The sequence below is a fragment of the Taeniopygia guttata genome, chromosome 1 (genome assembly GCF_048771995.1).
Source record: "Taeniopygia guttata chromosome 1, bTaeGut7.mat, whole genome shotgun sequence".
NCBI lineage: Eukaryota > Metazoa > Chordata > Aves > Passeriformes > Estrildidae > Taeniopygia > Taeniopygia guttata.
This window is the reverse complement of record NC_133024.1, coordinates 59,694,785-59,710,994: the sequence shown is the minus strand read 5'-3', so window position 1 is coordinate 59,710,994 and position 16,210 is coordinate 59,694,785. Positions and strand designations below refer to the sequence as shown.

At 44.8% G+C, this 16,210-nt stretch overlaps 1 long non-coding RNA gene across 1 annotated transcript; it reads left to right on the top strand.

Annotated features, from left to right (window-relative positions):
- The first annotated feature begins 2,295 nt into the window (after nucleotides 1-2,295).
- On the top strand, nucleotides 2,296-7,643 carry LOC140680330 (uncharacterized). Its single transcript, XR_012051496.1, has 3 exons — nucleotides 2,296-2,354; nucleotides 3,160-3,513; nucleotides 6,146-7,643. It is a non-coding gene; the product is annotated as an uncharacterized lncRNA (long non-coding RNA).
- Nucleotides 7,644-16,210: the final 8,567 nt, after the last annotated feature.

Below are 16,210 nucleotides of genomic sequence, written 5' to 3'. Positions count from 1 at the left end.
TTTATGTGTGGAGTGACGCAGAGAGAATGGGATAATCCATTCAAAACATTTTTCCACCACTGAAAGTGTAGTTCTCACACTTATTGTGTGAGGTGATTTTTCTCTTTTGTTTTGGAGAAAGTCAGGATAGGAAGGATGGCAAGGCAAAGTAGACAAACTATATGAAGGATGAGATCCTGCCCTTGGGCACTGCTGCTGCTGCTGCTGCTGTTGCATAGGGCCAGGCAGGGAGCTAAACCCTCAGGTTCGTGGCTTGTGCTCTTCCACTGGCTTTCAGAAATGCTCAGCTCATTTGTGTTTTTATTTATTCCAATTCTTCCTTTTCAAGGTTGCAAGAGAAAATATTTTAAAAGCCTTACTAATCATCCTTCAAAACATTCATGAATAGGAAGAGTTCAAGGAGAGCAGTCAGTGTCAAGTGATGGTGGTGTGCAGGGAAGCACGTGGGTGAAACACTGTGCACAGACACGAGGCCAGGACAGCCCTTGCCACACAGACATTGTGAAAGTGGCACCAGCTTGCCCCAGAGCAGACTCGGATCTTGCCCAGACCCATGCACTGCAATCCCAGGCAAATGGCAATTACAGGGCATTGCAGCAGGATGCAGGTGGTCTGGCCAAAAGCACTGTGTTAGATTTGACGTCCAAGTACGAGGTGGAGAAACACGATTATTGCCCTCTGCTTGGCAGTGGTGAGGCACATCTGGATTGCTGTATCTTGTCTGGGGCTCCCCAGTGTGAGAGACAACGTACTGGAGCAAAATGTCATCAAGACATGTAGAGGCTGGAGCTTATGTGCACAAGAGGAGGTCGAGAGAAATAGGTCTGTTCAGCTTGGAGGAGAAAATATTTAAGTACCTCTCATTGCTGCCTGAAGCTGCTAAATGAGAGGGTGAAGACAAAACAGACTTCTCAGAGCTGCACTTCGGTGGGATAAGAGACAAATAAATATTAGCAAAAGTATTTTCAGCATAAGGGTGGTTAAATATTGGAGCTGGAAAGGTTGTAGAATCTTAGCTTTTGGAAATATTTAAAATTTGTCTAGGCAAAAACCCAAGGACTCTGATCTAGTAGACTTGCTTTGAGGAGAGCCCTGGACCCTGGTGACCTCCAGAGGCACCTTCCAGCCCTACTTCTTCTACATCTCTGTGACCACAAAAACTCAGCAGGGAAAGTAGAATGACAGCAGTACAAAGATCATCAGAGCTAATGACATAGAGATGTCTTAAAATATGATTAAGAAGCAAAAGGGTCTTAAAAGTCTGTTACTAGAGAAATAGCAGAATTGTTCATGAAAGGCAGAAATTACAGACTTTTCCAAAACTAGTTCCCTAAGGAGATTAAAATTACGCAACGTAATTAGACTACATGATAATAAGATGCTTTGTGTCCCAGCAATGAAAGATGCAGTGTAAGGTTCTTCATAATCAGGTGTTGCCAGCTAATCTAGACCAAAGAGTAGTAAGAGAAACCTTTGAGGGTCTTTTTGGGTCATTTGCAATCGGTTTTCACCATTACCTGGATCAGAAAGAAAGTTCCAGAAAACTGAAAAGAAAATTATCCCAAGAAAAAGATAAGAGGAAAATTAAAGGTCACCCTTAATGTGAATCAACACACAGGAAATATGGCTTTTGCCAGACCAACTAACTCAGTGATTTTTCAAAATGAGATATTGTACAGATTGATTGACAAAAGTAAAAATAGTGATACCCCATACATGTGTTTCTCTGAAGCACTTGATGTCATTGTGTCAGGCACTGGTATTACACAAGTAAACCAGTTTAGCCTTGTGAATTCAAACATGCTAAACACCATGTCTCAGGCTTATGGCCTTCAGTACAAGAAATGGTAACAGAGGACCATTTCCAGAGCACCTCAAAAACAGCCCTGACTGGGACCTTGTCTGGGCAGCGCTGTCACCTTAGGCAGTGCTGTGCCAGTCCTGCTCAGCCCTTACCTACTCCCTTCTCAGAAATTATTCCACTGGGGAAGCCCAGCCAAGGGGTGAGGAGCGTGTCCTGCTGAGCCGTCCCAAGGGCAGTGCCTGAGGGTGAGTGTGTCTGTGGGCTCCCACAGTGCTGGCAGAGACCCCTCTGCTGAGGGCAGTGGAAGGTTTTGGGTCTTCTGCATTGATGAAACATTTGGTAACAGCCATCTCAGTCTGCAGTCAGAGCAGAGGAGCATCATGCCTGATGGGAACTGACAGGGAGGGGAAGGCCAGGAAAGAGGAGGTTGCAAAGCAATAGTCCTGCCAAACTAACATTATTTTTCCCTCCTTTATCTTTTGACATTAAACAGAGTGAGTGGGAGAACGGAAGATGCAGACACAATTAAGTAGATATTGCAGACGGGAGGGTGAGTTGCTTTTTATGGCTAGTTTATGTTTCAGACACACCACTATACAGAATAATGCAATAAGAAAAACCACGCAGTATTTATCCTGGGTTTATTCACTGCAGGTCTTCTGAGAGCTGCTTTTGTTTGTCTTTATTTAATTGGCATAGTCGGAGGGCCACCAGCAGGTCCAATTAAACAGATTCAATAGATTCCACTGTACATTTTATTCTTTTTCTCCATCAGTGTGCAGCAAAAACTGTCCAAAATAATTTGTCTGAGTACTAGTAATGAATATAAAGTGCACTCTATTCCAGCCTGCACACAGTAAGTTTCAGCTGTACAGCATTTTACAGCCAAAGCAAACTGGGTTACTAATGAAATCACTGATGCAATCTTTAGTACAGCCTTAGTGGGGAAGAGAGTAGTGTGTTATGATATGAGATATTTGGTTGCTCAACTTTTCTCAATGTCTGAAACACAGAGAAGCATTATGTCATCCTTTGTAGCTATCTTAAGTTTTGGCCTTAAGTGTTAGGTGGGAACAATTTAAGAAAATCCCACCAATAGGACCTGAGCATGCCCTCAATATCAGGTATTTGTTTAAGTGCTTTGTTGAATTGCTGCCTAGTAGATCCTCTTGAAAAGAAAGTGATTTTCAATCTAATAAGGTTATCTTAGTGTGAACATTTTAACTACATCAATCAATATGCCCATCAGGAGAAAATGACTAATGGGATTTTTCTTTTCTTTCCTTCTTTGTTACAAGAATGATGAATTGACTTTGCCTGTTGCTAAAGATTCTCATCTCCTTAATGCATTGCAGATATGTTTAATGGACAGAAGCTGACAGGGTCTTGCAGTAACCAGTTCCAACCAAAAATATTTCCCCTTCGGATTTGGTCGTCACATCCCAGTTCTGCTCTCACAGTGGAAAATTTGAAAAGGCTGGAAGAGGAATATGTGGCTTCTAAAGAAGCCTTCAAAATGCAGAGAATGCAAGATTATATTGAGCAGACTAATCTTATTCTCTTCCACAAAGAGACAACTGGGAGAACCAGCAGAGATTTTGTCTGTGATGCAGAGCCTGACGAAGCCTCCTTATGCCTTCCTGCTAAACAAGCAAAAATTGCAATGGAGTTTCCTGAAAAACCTCTGAAGAAAGAAGAGATATTGTCAGGTATTTTTGAGCAATCTGTTACAGGGAAGGAGAACAGAAAGCTGTTCGGGAGCTTTCCTACATTGCTCTCTGCATATCATAGAATCATAGAATGAATCATCATAGAATGGTTTAGGTTGGAAGGGACCTTAAAGATCGTCTCATTCCAACCCCTCTGCCATGGGCAGGGACACCTTCCACTAGACCAGGTTGCTCAGAGCTCCATCCAAACCTGCCTTGAACAATTCCAGAGATGAGGCATCTACAACTTCTCTGGACAGCGTGTGTCAGTGTCTCACCATCCTCACAGTAAAGAATTTCCTCCTAACACCTAATATAAGTCTTCCCTCTTTTAAATTAACACCATTCCCCCTTGTACTGTCACTATAAGACCATTTAAAAAGTCATTCTCCTGCTTTTTTTATAAGCCTCCTTTAAGTACTGAAAGACATCCAGTATAGTGTCTCTGGAGCCTTCCCTTTTCCACACTGAACAACCCCAACTCTCTCAGCATAGGATAGAACCATCTGTTTCCTTTTTGTCTGGATCAGAGTTGCTGTATTGCATTTAAATGACAGAAAATTAATATGAGACAGTTATCTGTCTTATAAGACTCTTCAAGTTCTGTTTACTTCAGACAGATAAATAGATAGACAGGTAGATAGATACAGGAAGATATACATATCCTTCTTTTAATAACACTTGACATCTCATTAAGTAACCCAGCCAGGATAGGGTCACAGCTGCCCCCTGTGAGAGGGTGAGGAAGGGACAAGTGGCTCCATCAAAAGCCACTGGGAGGGGACAACACAGCTGCCCTGGGGAACCACAGCTGGTTCCCTACACAAGGAGAGTCTGGCTTTCTGTCTGGATCACAAACTGGGGTCCAGCTGGGACAGCTTGGCATTATCCTAGGTCTAAACAATTTTTTGGCGGAAAGATCGGACTTTTTCTGTTAATTCTTATTTGAACATAGTATGAGCAGGAATTCTGCCTGCTATAGGAGAGCCCCTGGCGCAGCCAGCATGAAAGAGCCAGGCTATTCCTTCATGTAAAGGGTTACCTATTTCCTAAGGAATTCATGCATTTGTCCTCCTTGGGGGTTATCAACAGAAGTATTTTCTGCTCACTTTTGCATTTTTCTCAACGCAAATTTGCCAGCTCCTAAAAATGAGAAAAATAAACTGTTCAAACACGTAAGGTTAATGTTTTAAAGAGTTTTCCACGTGGAAATCAAGTACTCTTATCAGGAATACATGTGAGCTGCATACTTGAGGACAAATCTATCCTAGCAAGAGGCTGAGAGTCTGAAACCACCACAAAAGACAGACAGCAAATGCATGCAGAAACCTCTCTCAGTGCTATCCTAGGCAGTCATTTCTTGGATTTGCATATCACAATTAAAATTCAGGTGATATATGAAGTTTGTTTCAGTAGAGAGATAGTATGTAGACACAGGAAGATTTACCAAGGAAAGTCAAATATGGGAATGCCTCATTAGGGGACCAGTGTCAACATTTGATATGTCTTCAAGAATTTGTACACTACAGTGAGTGGTTTGTGGGGATTTTTTGGCTTCTTTTGATTGCTTTTCATTCTTTTTTGTCTTTCATAAGAGTGGCTTATGTAATCTGAGCAGTAACCTGCATTTCAATGTTTTTTCTGGCTCCCTGTCATAGCTATCTATACCTCTCTTTTTTTACCATGTGTCTTACTCTTCCACATTTTCTTTTCTACCATCTCCTCTGCCACCTTATGGCCCTTCCTAAATGCCTCCTTGTCCACCCTCTTTCGCCAGAACCCTGTGTGTCCACAGGCACCTCTCCTCTCTCCCACTTCCTTCTGCATATGTCTGCCCTGAATCTCTTCCCTCTGTCTCCTCCAATTTTTTGGCAATAAGACCACTTGGTATGGAGACACTGAGGTAGGTTGCATAAGAGCTGCATGACCTGGCAGAGCACGTGAGACAAGGCAAGAGGCACAGCTGACCCAGTAGGTGTGGGCTGTAACAGACCCCAGGCCTGCTGAGCTCAGCACAAAGAGGGAAATGTGCAGCCTGTGGCCACTGAATTAAGGCAAACCTGGAGGAGAAAAGTGCTGTTCTGGCAGCAAATTCCTTATGGCACCACACCTGGTTGTACGAGATGTTTGGTCCAAAATCACCTTTTTGGGTTCACTCCTCATTCTTGCAGCACCATGACTTTCCCAAAGAGGGGCACGCCAGTCCTCTTTGCCCCATCGCTGCTGTGCAGCCACAGGGAAGGTAAAACACCCAGGGGAATATGCCCTTCCAAAGAGTCTCTAAAATAAGGAGACCCAAGCTGTTTACAGAGGAAACCTGAACAGAAAGGCAAAGCAAATTAGCTTGTTACTCTTGCCACATCCTCTGCAAAGCCTGCCCTCAGTCTTCAGCAACTTTTTTTATGGTTCATTTTCAGGAGCTTTTTCTTTGCTCTCCCTCAATTTATTATACCATTAAAACCAATGGGGAAAAATGTTCCTCATTAAGGTGAGAAGGTTTTATCTGAAATACAAAATAATGAAATGGCAAGAAATCTCAAGGCAGGGAAAAAAAACTAACCAACCCACAGTTCTACACAAAAAGATGATGGTTTTTTTTATTTTTAAATACAACTCTTTCTTTCCTCTCCAGCACCAGCAGTGTATTCTCCATCAGCTCAGCCCACAGGACCTGTGCCAAAGGAACCCAGGTAAGCAGAGTAATTGGTAACATTTTTCTGTACAATTCAGTCACGTTAGGCTGTATTTATGCCATGCACAGGCAAGCAGCAGGAACACCGAGCAACTGGAAATTTATAGTGTGCCTGAGACACTCACAGCCCAGCAGCCTCTGCTGTGCCCTTGCCATTAATAAACTGGAAGTTATGCCTGTCTGAGGGGTTGTCTTTGGGCCCCTCAGCATCAGCTGTATTAAAAGGGATGCTGCCAACCTCTGCAGAGAGGTTTTTAAATTTTTTATCTTATTTTGCTAGACAGATAAATCTTACACAATATCTCTCAAATCAACCGAGATGTGTGATTTTTATTTTACAGGCTGCTCTTCCAGCTGGGGAAAAAAAATAGGTCTGATTCCCCAGCCACAGTAAATCAGCATAATACCACCGTTCCCACCACCGGTGCTGCAGCAGCAACACGGATTTACACCATCTGGAGACATGGATCCCTCCTCCCGGCTGCCCAATTTAAACATAGAGACAGATCTAATCTTCCTCGCAGAGAGAAGGCAGGGAAAGGAAATTGAATAGATATTCTTGTGAAGAGGCAAACAAAGACCAAATTCTTTTTCAGTGACTTTAAACAGCACTCAGTTCATTAATAACAATCTTAATAGGAATATTCAAATTTTTTTTTTAACTTCTTTCTTCCCTTGGCACCAAGGGAAATGGATGCAAGCAGCTGTTTTAGGGAAAGCTGTTATGTTGTTACAGGAACATGCTGCAAGGTGTTTTTTGGATTATATTTTATAAATAACATCCATAGAAATTGTAAATATGTTATAGATTTTTAATAAATTTAAATGTCCAACACGTATAAATAACTGTTCTACATTCATAACTTTCATTCTGAAAGAGTGCAGACTCTATTTCTTCCCCATATTTTGAAAATGTTGTGGACTGAAGTGAAACTTCCAACGGCAAATCAAGGGAAATCAGTCTTAAAAGTTTCCTGATTAAAATCACTACATGCATGCAAAAACAAAAAAAAAAAATTTTCCCCCATCTGAAGGTTTGTGAGAGGGCACCCTGCAGTCCAGCTCCCTGCAGGGCTGGGCTGAGCTCTCCTTAAGGGCCTGGCTGTGATTTGGGGTGCATGCAGAGAGCTGCCCATGCACTGCTGGGGCTGCCCCCAGCCCCTCATGGGCAGGCAGGTTGTTCACTCTGAGCACATCTCATTCTCAGACAAACACCAGCTTGACCCAGGGAGCATCCCACGTCTCCCACCTACAGCCTGGTCTCAGGAACAGGGTTTTCCATGAGATTTGGGCTTGATACTGGTCCCAGTTAACCTGCACATAGTGCTCTACTCATGTGCAAGGCAGAGATGATGGCCTTTTACTGCCTCAGGAGGGCTGGCAGAGCAAACACAATGGAAACATCTCCCTATTCCTCATAAGTTTTAATCCACAGATGCACTAATTTGTGTGTGCACTGCCCAGAATCCTTTACAATTCATAGGTAAGTAATAAGAAAGCAGTGATGTGTAAAGACCTTGTTGAATTACTAATGGAAATAAATAAATAAATAAATTTTTAAACATCCTCCACTCCTTGCCTTGAATCAGATCACAGTCAAGCCCCAAGAAAACTTTCTTCAGTATCTTATTTTCAATTTTTTGTGGTTTGTTTTTGTCATTTGCTAAGGTCACAGGTATCTTTAAATTAATTTATTTCAGGGACTGTAAAACATTCCCTACATTACACAGATAGTAGTGGCTGGACACCTTGATAGCTCTGTGTTGTAGGCTCAGAAGGATCTTGCACCCTGACTGACAACTTCAGGTGAATGGAGAGAGTGGAAGGCTGTATGGAAAGCCTCAGCTGCTGCTGGACATGCTGTGGTAAAAGAGGGGTGTCCCTGAAAGGTCCCAGTCCAAGTGTGTGCTGAGAGATACCATACTGTCAGCAGAATGGGGGTCACCTACTGCCATTTGCAGAACTGTGAAAGCTGAGATCAGCAGGAGGGTGATTTTAGGACTGATAAAACCTTGTTTTGTCCAGTGACAAGGAAAGCAGTGAGACCATAGAAAAGTCAGTACAGCTGCCACCAATACTCCTTGTCCATTCTGGTGTGCCAGCTACCCTTCTCCTCTGTGCTGTCCTTAGCTTTGTGAGGGCAATTCTCTCCTCTGTTGCTACAGAGCTCATTTCACAAGGATAAGTGTCTTTCATGACCTGTGTCCTGAGTTCTGTTCCTCTCCTCTTAAGCAGGGTACCCTCCCGGTAAGCCAGGGCAATGCTAAGCCACTCACCTGATAGCCCAGCAGCTGAGGAACATTATCAAGAGTGCTCTGAGGAAATGTGACCCCAGTCCACCCTGTCAAAGAGCAGGGATTAGCTGATTTTGCTGTGACGTGCCCCTGGAAGGCTGCTCTCCATCACCACCCTAAACCATCATGCCCCAGCTGAGGGATGATGGCAGCTGGGGTGGGAGGATGCCCAGAGGTGCTCAGCATCTCCAGCCTAAGTGTGTCAGCATGGGCTGTCTCAGCCAGCAGAGATGGCCATGACCCAGAATGGAGGAATATTCCAATCTTCATCTTCTTGATTTTAACAGGCCTCCTCAGGCTGATGGTTCCCTCCCTTTTTGCCTGAAAAGGGGAAATTAATTCACTTGAAATTCACCAGCAGTTCCATGGTGCTGTCAGTCTACCATCAATGTGCAAAAACTTTTCCTCCCCTCCCTGCCTCATACAACCCTCAGGTTGTGCCTCCTCCTTGCCACTAGTGAGGTGAGCTTCAAGGCCAGCATCTCCTTTTAGGCTAGCACAACTCCTCCATCTCCAGACATTCAGGTTTCAAAGGGCATTTGAGGGCCTTTTGAACCATTCACAAATGTGATTCAGATCAATCACACTGATTACCAGGGGCTCAGTAGACACCTCAGTGTTTTAGGGGTTTCTGGCCTAAGGGTTCCTCCATGAGAGAAGCACAACATTGTCACCAGGCTCTCAGCCCATGAGGGTTTACAAAATGCTTAGCTGGCAAAACAAACAGCATTAACTTCTTGGCTACAGCATTCTGCCAAAAGCTAGGCAGGTCGTGCTCCAATGCAGATATCTCAGGGAAAAAATGTGCAGTGCATTAGAGCTGTGACTCATAGAATAATTATCCTTGTTTCTCATAGTTTATTAATAATTTAAACCCAATCTTGATGTTATTGATCTATCATTGAATTGGAGATTTATTTCAGATCTGTAGTCACTGAAGCAGTAAATTTAATCCCCCTTTCCTCCCGCCCTTCCATCCACTAAACTCACTTTATAACTAAAACATGATGTTTAGGCTGTTTCAGTAATAGCACAGGAGAATAAGAGCTCAGAGGCTGTGGGTGGTAGGAGCAGCCTTAAGACCACATAATACCAAGGGAGGGCATATAAGGTTCTGGTTCTAATACATCATTTTGACCAAACCATCCTTGTCACATGGTCTCAGGGATATCAAAAGGATCAGAAGCTACTTGCTGGCATGTGCATCACAACCAGATCCTGGACCAATTTTGCCTGTTTACATCTAGATTTGATTACCCATGCCCACGATTAACCATCAGTTTTGCAGGCATCACCCCAGCTGCGTATCCCACTCGTACTCTCTGTCACAGATATGAGATCACTGAGGTAAAAGTGCCTGCAACACATGGGCTGTTGCAGGGCACATAAGCTCTTGGGCCTGATAATAATCTTACTTAAACTGGCAAAAACCTGAAGCAGCTGCCTGGGTGTCCCAGGAGGCTCATGAGTGTAAAATCCATTTATGTGTGTGAAGGATCAAGCCTTCACACACATTCAAAAGAACTATAATGTGAAGACTCCTACAGCAGTGCTCACTGGGCTATACCATGTGTCTGCTGAATTCAATAATACAGTAGCAAGACTTGGCCTTTTAAAAGAAGCTAGCAATAGAAAGCAGCATCCTTTATGGCTGTAATGTGCGCAGAAGAGTGATTTTTGTAGGCAAATGAAATACATTTTTTATTAGACCACTTGTAGTGTGCAGTTGGGTAGGAAAATATGTTCCTGGCTGTACCATCTCTTTCTCGGGTCTGGAAGAAAACAAATGTGCCTAAACATGTGTCTCTTCTTTTCCACCTATATTAATGGATAAAATTAAATATATTTCCATCTTCTTCCATCCTATCCTTGCTTGATCTTAGACCCTGCAGCTGGAACCACAACAAGTGGGGTCTCTTGGCCACCACTGGGGTCCCTGCAGCTATAGAAATGTGTGACATGGCCAAGCCGTCACAGCCTTGCTCTAAAAATCAAACCTGATGGGTGTCACAAAACAGAGAGGATGTGTTGATGTGGTTAGTGCTGCAAGTGTGTGCTCTTAGTGTGTCTGGCATTTCTACCCAAGTAGGAGACATTCCTAGAGAAGAACAGCAGGAAAACAAGGCACAGCAAACTCTATGTAGTTTATGTTTTCCAGAGATATAATTTTAATGAAATAGTCACAAAGCTCAGCTTTCCTTGGTTTGGATTTGGGGAAGTTTTGTGTTTCAATTTATGAAAAAAAAAACTGGAATAAGACCAGGGAAATGCTGCTATTTCTTTAATCCTGCAGGACAAGGGAAGGTGCCAGCAGTAGCACATCAGGGTGGAGGTGCTGGGTGTTGCAGGGCTGTTGGAAAGGGAACAAGCCCAGGGAAATCCATGTCTGGAAATATTGCTGGATGGCTGGGTCCCTGTGTCACTGGGTCCCACCTGCACTGATGGGACCATTGTCACTGGCAGGTAACAGCTCCTGCAAGGCCCAGGGTCAATGGCATTAGACCTTTCTCTTCTTTGAGGCCTGAGAGCCTTCTCTGGTAAGTTTTCACCTGAAGCCATGAATACCTGGGAATTGGGGCTTTCCTGCAGTTGGAAAGGAGTGAGCTCTCTTCCTCCCTGTCCTTGGTGAAATAGGTGGAGTGAATGACGGCAGGCACAGGTACCCATCACCAGTGCGAGGCTGCTCTGAGCACCCGCCTGTGACGGGAGCAGATTTGGTGCTTCTCTAAACACATAACCCCAGCTCCCAGTTAAGTCCCACACCAGGCTGTTAGGAGGGTGTTTCTAGTACTGAGCAGCCAAGTAGAGAAGATGAGCACGACTTCAGAGCTTGGTCTCTCCAGAATATGCCATTTAACAGGTCTAGGTCTCACTGCACCCTGGTGAGGTGAGGAAATGCCTTTTGCTGCCCTTCTAGGGTGGGTAGCTAGAGAGCTGTGTCCACATCTCTTTCCCCCCAGGCCGTGTGCCTCCTATTCCTACTTGCTCGCTGGAGGTGTCTGTTTCTTGCTGTTGACAGTCTCCTGATTCAGGTTAAGCTTCACTTAGGGTGTTGACCTTGGGCCCTGGTTCAGCTCACACAGGATGTGTTTGTCTTTCTGGGCTGTGAGTGTACATTGCTGGGTCGCGTTGAGCTTCTCCTCTCAACCAACACCCCAAGTCCTTCTCCGCAGGACTACCCTCAATCCACTTTCTGCCCACCCTGTATCTGTCCTAAGGGCTGTCCTGACCCATGTGTGGGACCTTGCACTGGCCTTGTTGAACTGCATGAGTTTCACATGGACCCACCTCTCAAGCCCGTCATTTGTCAGGTAGAGAGTGGCTGTCCAAAGCAGAGAATGTGCACTGTGACAAAGCCTGCTCCAGCATATTCCAGAACAAATACCAGGCAACAGGAGTGACACAACAGTAGAGTCACTGCCTGTGCCACTCCTCTTTGCCCACCCCAAACCTCTCAGTCTCCCATCAGTGGGGTGCAACAGCTTGAAATCTGCAGAGGGAGAATTCCTGGAAATTTGGCTCTGTGCCTTGCCCTGCAGCTTGTCCCAGCAGCCCTACTTTTGCTTGCCAGGCATTTGTACAAATAGGATTAACATCCACAGTTACAGTTAGCTAGGTTGCAAATTACACAGGCTATCAAGACTCGTGCTTCAGGGCATACACTGATTACCATCAGAGGGACAAAAATGAGTTTTTCCAATAACAGAATATTGCGTGATTGACTGGGAACATTACAGGGCAGAGTGGATTAGCCTTTGCCATCAGTATCAGTTATATGTCATTACCACATCAAAGCACCAGCCCGCTCCCATTCCGGCAGCTGGGTCTCGAGGAGCAGGGTTGGTTGCTAAACCCGACACAGATTTTGAAGCTGTTTGTAAAATGTGCCTGCAGCAAGCTGCGCTCCCTGCCTCTGCCTGCCTGCCTCCTGGGCTGCGCACCTTCAGCTGGCCAGGGGAGCTGCCCACCCCTCCTTTGCCTCCTGGGGTTTCCTGGTGGGATCAGGGGGTATCACAGATCAGGTAAACGGGAGGCTGGGGGGCATCTTTACTGGCGTCAGAGGCTTGCAAGAGGAGCTGAAGTCCCTGTTAGCTTTTTATTATGGATGAACAGCTTTGCCCACTTTCACATCATCTCATTTCCTTCATCTTGGCAGCAAATGATTATCTCATTTGAATGGAAGAGCTAGAACTGACAGAAAATTTAAAATAAGAAACATAATTAGCAGCAAACCTTTTAATTCTCCTTTCTAAGCCATTTCTAAGTGTGTTAGTGCTTATTTATTGAACCTGGCTTGGCATTTGGACAGCTCCTTTTAGTGCTAATAAGGTTGATTACGGGGTTGAATACTACCGCTTTCAGGAAATGGCTGCTCAGTATTCAGAGATGCCAAGTACCCTCGACACAGAAATACCCACCTTTCTTCATGGGAAATGTGTTTTATTCAGCACAAATATATTAAAATAAGGCTGTCACAGAGCCACAGGAGTCACAGATGCCACACCAGCAGCCCGTGCAAGAGGTGCGTGGCTATGGGATGCCAGGGGTTAAAAACTCCCTCCAGCACAGGAGGACAGTGCCAGCCTTTGTGGTGGGAGCTGGGCTGGGGTTTGCTCCAGGGGGCACCCAGGGGCAGCACCTCCAGGGGGTGGCAGGACCCCAGAGAGTGATCCATGGGGAAATCTGTAGAGGAGGATTAGGGCAGAGGGTAAACAACCAGAGAAGAGGAGAAGGAGGAGAAAGAGGAAGAGGAAGCTACCTGTTTTCCCCAGGTTACAGTCAAGATCTGGGGTTTTCTACCCTTGCCCACTTACATTTCACACTGAAATCCAAGACTCTTGTCTTCCATCCGGAGCCAAGCAGAGCAGGGTCTCTTTCCTAATAGAAATCTGGGAGCAAGAAATGTGGGTGGAGATTTTTCTTCCATAACAGTCATTATCAGACGAGTTGCTTCAGTACGTGTAATGGCCCTTTTTGTGTTGCCTCTCCTGCAGATCAATCAAGAGGACAGATGTCTGATTGTCCTCCCGTTCCAATGTACATCATTATTACTCCTTCGGAGCTGCTGCAAAATAGCACAGGTGTCAATAAAAATAGAATCTGGACTTTCATTTACTTTCATTTAGGCTTTATAGGTAAAAGTGGTGGGTTTTCAGAAAATAAGCCTCACCTTTAAATTACTGAGCATGTGATGTCAACACAAGGCTGCTTGGGTGATGCAGCAGCCTCCAGAAATAGGGTGGGCTCCTAAAATCTGAGAGTGTCAAACCAGACGGGCTTGATAAGCCTTGCCAGTGGCTAGCCAAGTGCAATGAGATTACCCTGATCAGGGGAACAGAGATACTTGAGCTCAGGAATTTCTTCCTGGGTGTGATTATCTCCTAATAGCCACTATCCCTCATTCTCACTTCTAGCTGGGAAGGAGGTGCAGTGTGAGTTTACTGGTTTGTGGCCACCAGCATGTAAACTGCCAAGGCATGGCTTTTAAGGCAGCCTTGGAAAAGTGCACAGGAACACAAATGTCCCTGTCATTAAGGCACTGAGATTTCAACCAGAAGGGTCACATGCATATTGTGTGAGTGCAGCGTCCAAGTGTTTGTTTTTAATTTACTGGGGGAAATTTAGCAAATCACTCAGATTTGGACTGACCGTTAGAGCCACTGCTGCATTTTTTCCTCCGTCTCTTCTTGCTCATACCCAGGGATGCTCTTCCAGTGACGCCTTGGAACAATAAACCCAGGGTGACCCAGGCCAGACAAAGTGACATGGGAGATCTGCACATGAGAGGTCTGTATGGAGAACAAGGTTGCATCCCTTGGTTACCTGTTGCATTCCAGACAACTTGGCCTCCAGCTGAGAAGCTTTGTCCATGCAGGTGAAGAATTTTTCTTTGAGAGCTAAAGGAAAATGGAATGCTCCTGCCTGTAGGTCTTGGTGGAAGACTTTTTAAGGTGAAAATTGTGCCTGATGTTGGAACAGTGACAGGCAGGAGCACCAGACAGCTCAGACTTTGTTTCAGCCGTTCCCTTTAGTGAGATACATGGCCTGGTGTGAAATGCAGGACAGAGGGATGACTGAAAATGGTCAGCCCCCAAAATACACCTGGCCCCGCATTCTGCCCTGGATGAGACCCAGCAGATGCTCAGGAAGTAATACAAAAATAGAGCAAACATTTGTTTTTAGTTCCCAGAATACTATCCATTTCCCCAGTGGTCTGTGACTCAGGAACCTCCTGAACTGTAGATGCCATCTTTGCATTTAATAGCCCTTGATGGATTCCTCTTCTATCGATCAGCTTACACCTTATTGAACCAACACAAACTTTAAACATCCACTGTACCTTATGGCAAGGAGTGCCACAGCTAAAAATCTCCTTTGTTTATTTTGAACTTGTCACTTGATAGTTTTCTTTGATGTTCACTCTCTTCCTTTGAAGAGCACTGAATAATGTGAACAGCTGTTCCCCAGTCACATCGCTCTTCCTTTCACAAAACTCGGTCATATTTCTTCAGTCATTTTTTCCTCCAAGATAAAAAGTCTTCATCTATTCAGTCATTCCCTGAATGGAAGCCCTTTTGTGCTTTTGATCATCTTCAATTGCCTTCCTCTGTAACTTTTCTATTTCTTCTGTATCATATTTGAGATCAGTGAATCAGGACTGCACAATGGCATTCACGAGAAGGGAGTCCACGGAGTTATACAGCAGCATAATGATTTCCCCTGTTTTACTCTCTCCTCCTTTCCTAACAATTCCTAGTTTTCTGTTTGCTTTTTTGATTGTTACTGAGTCTTGAGCTGACATTTGCATAGCGTTATCTATTATACCCTGAGGATTTTGCTCCCAAGTGGAAATGGCCAGCTTGGAGCCCATTATTTTGTATGTAAAGCTAGGATTGTCTTTTTCCATGTACATGATTTTACATTTATCTACATCAGATTTTATCTGTGATTTTATTACCCTTTCATTCAGTGCCACAAGGGCCTTTCTGAAACTATTCACAGTCAACCCTTTGCTTCATCCACCCATAATATCATCAGCAAACTTCTCCTCTCCCTGCTTGCCACTATTTTGAGATTATTTCTGAATATTTAGAAAGCATGGGACAATGTTCTAGCCAATTTAACAGCTTACTCTCTCAATTTTGAAGTGCCAGCTCCCAGGGAGAGGGGAGAAATGGCACTTCCCAAGCTCTTGGGGTGTCATTGGAGAGCAGCTGGGGATAAATGGTCTTGTGCCTCAGCAGCACTTCCAGCTCTCCCCTTGCACAGATAGGATGGGGGTGATGGCACTTGCTGGGATGCTTGTCTGCCCTGTACCAAACCAGCCTAAAATGGGCCTCAGCCCAAGGAGGTGAGCAGAAGCCCTGAGGCCCCAGGAAGGGTGCAGAATGGAAGCAATGGATGGCAAAGCCTTTCTCTGAGAAAACCTCTGCACACAAAGTTGTGTTGAACAAACAGGAGCTAACTGGGAACTCCTCACAAAAATCAATCTGGGAGCCTGTCAAGCTTGTCCAAGGGAGCCCAAGGCGAGAGTCAGACAAGGAGCCTCTCTCCATGGGAAGAGAACACAAGGATGATGGAACAGTCACTGCCCTCTGCCCAGGCAAGGCGAGACCCAGCTCTGGTTGTTTGGTGAGAAAAACCTAGAAATGACCAGTGAGGAGCACTTTCCCAGCAGTGTGTTTTCCCTGGGAAGCAGCACCTTGCAGCA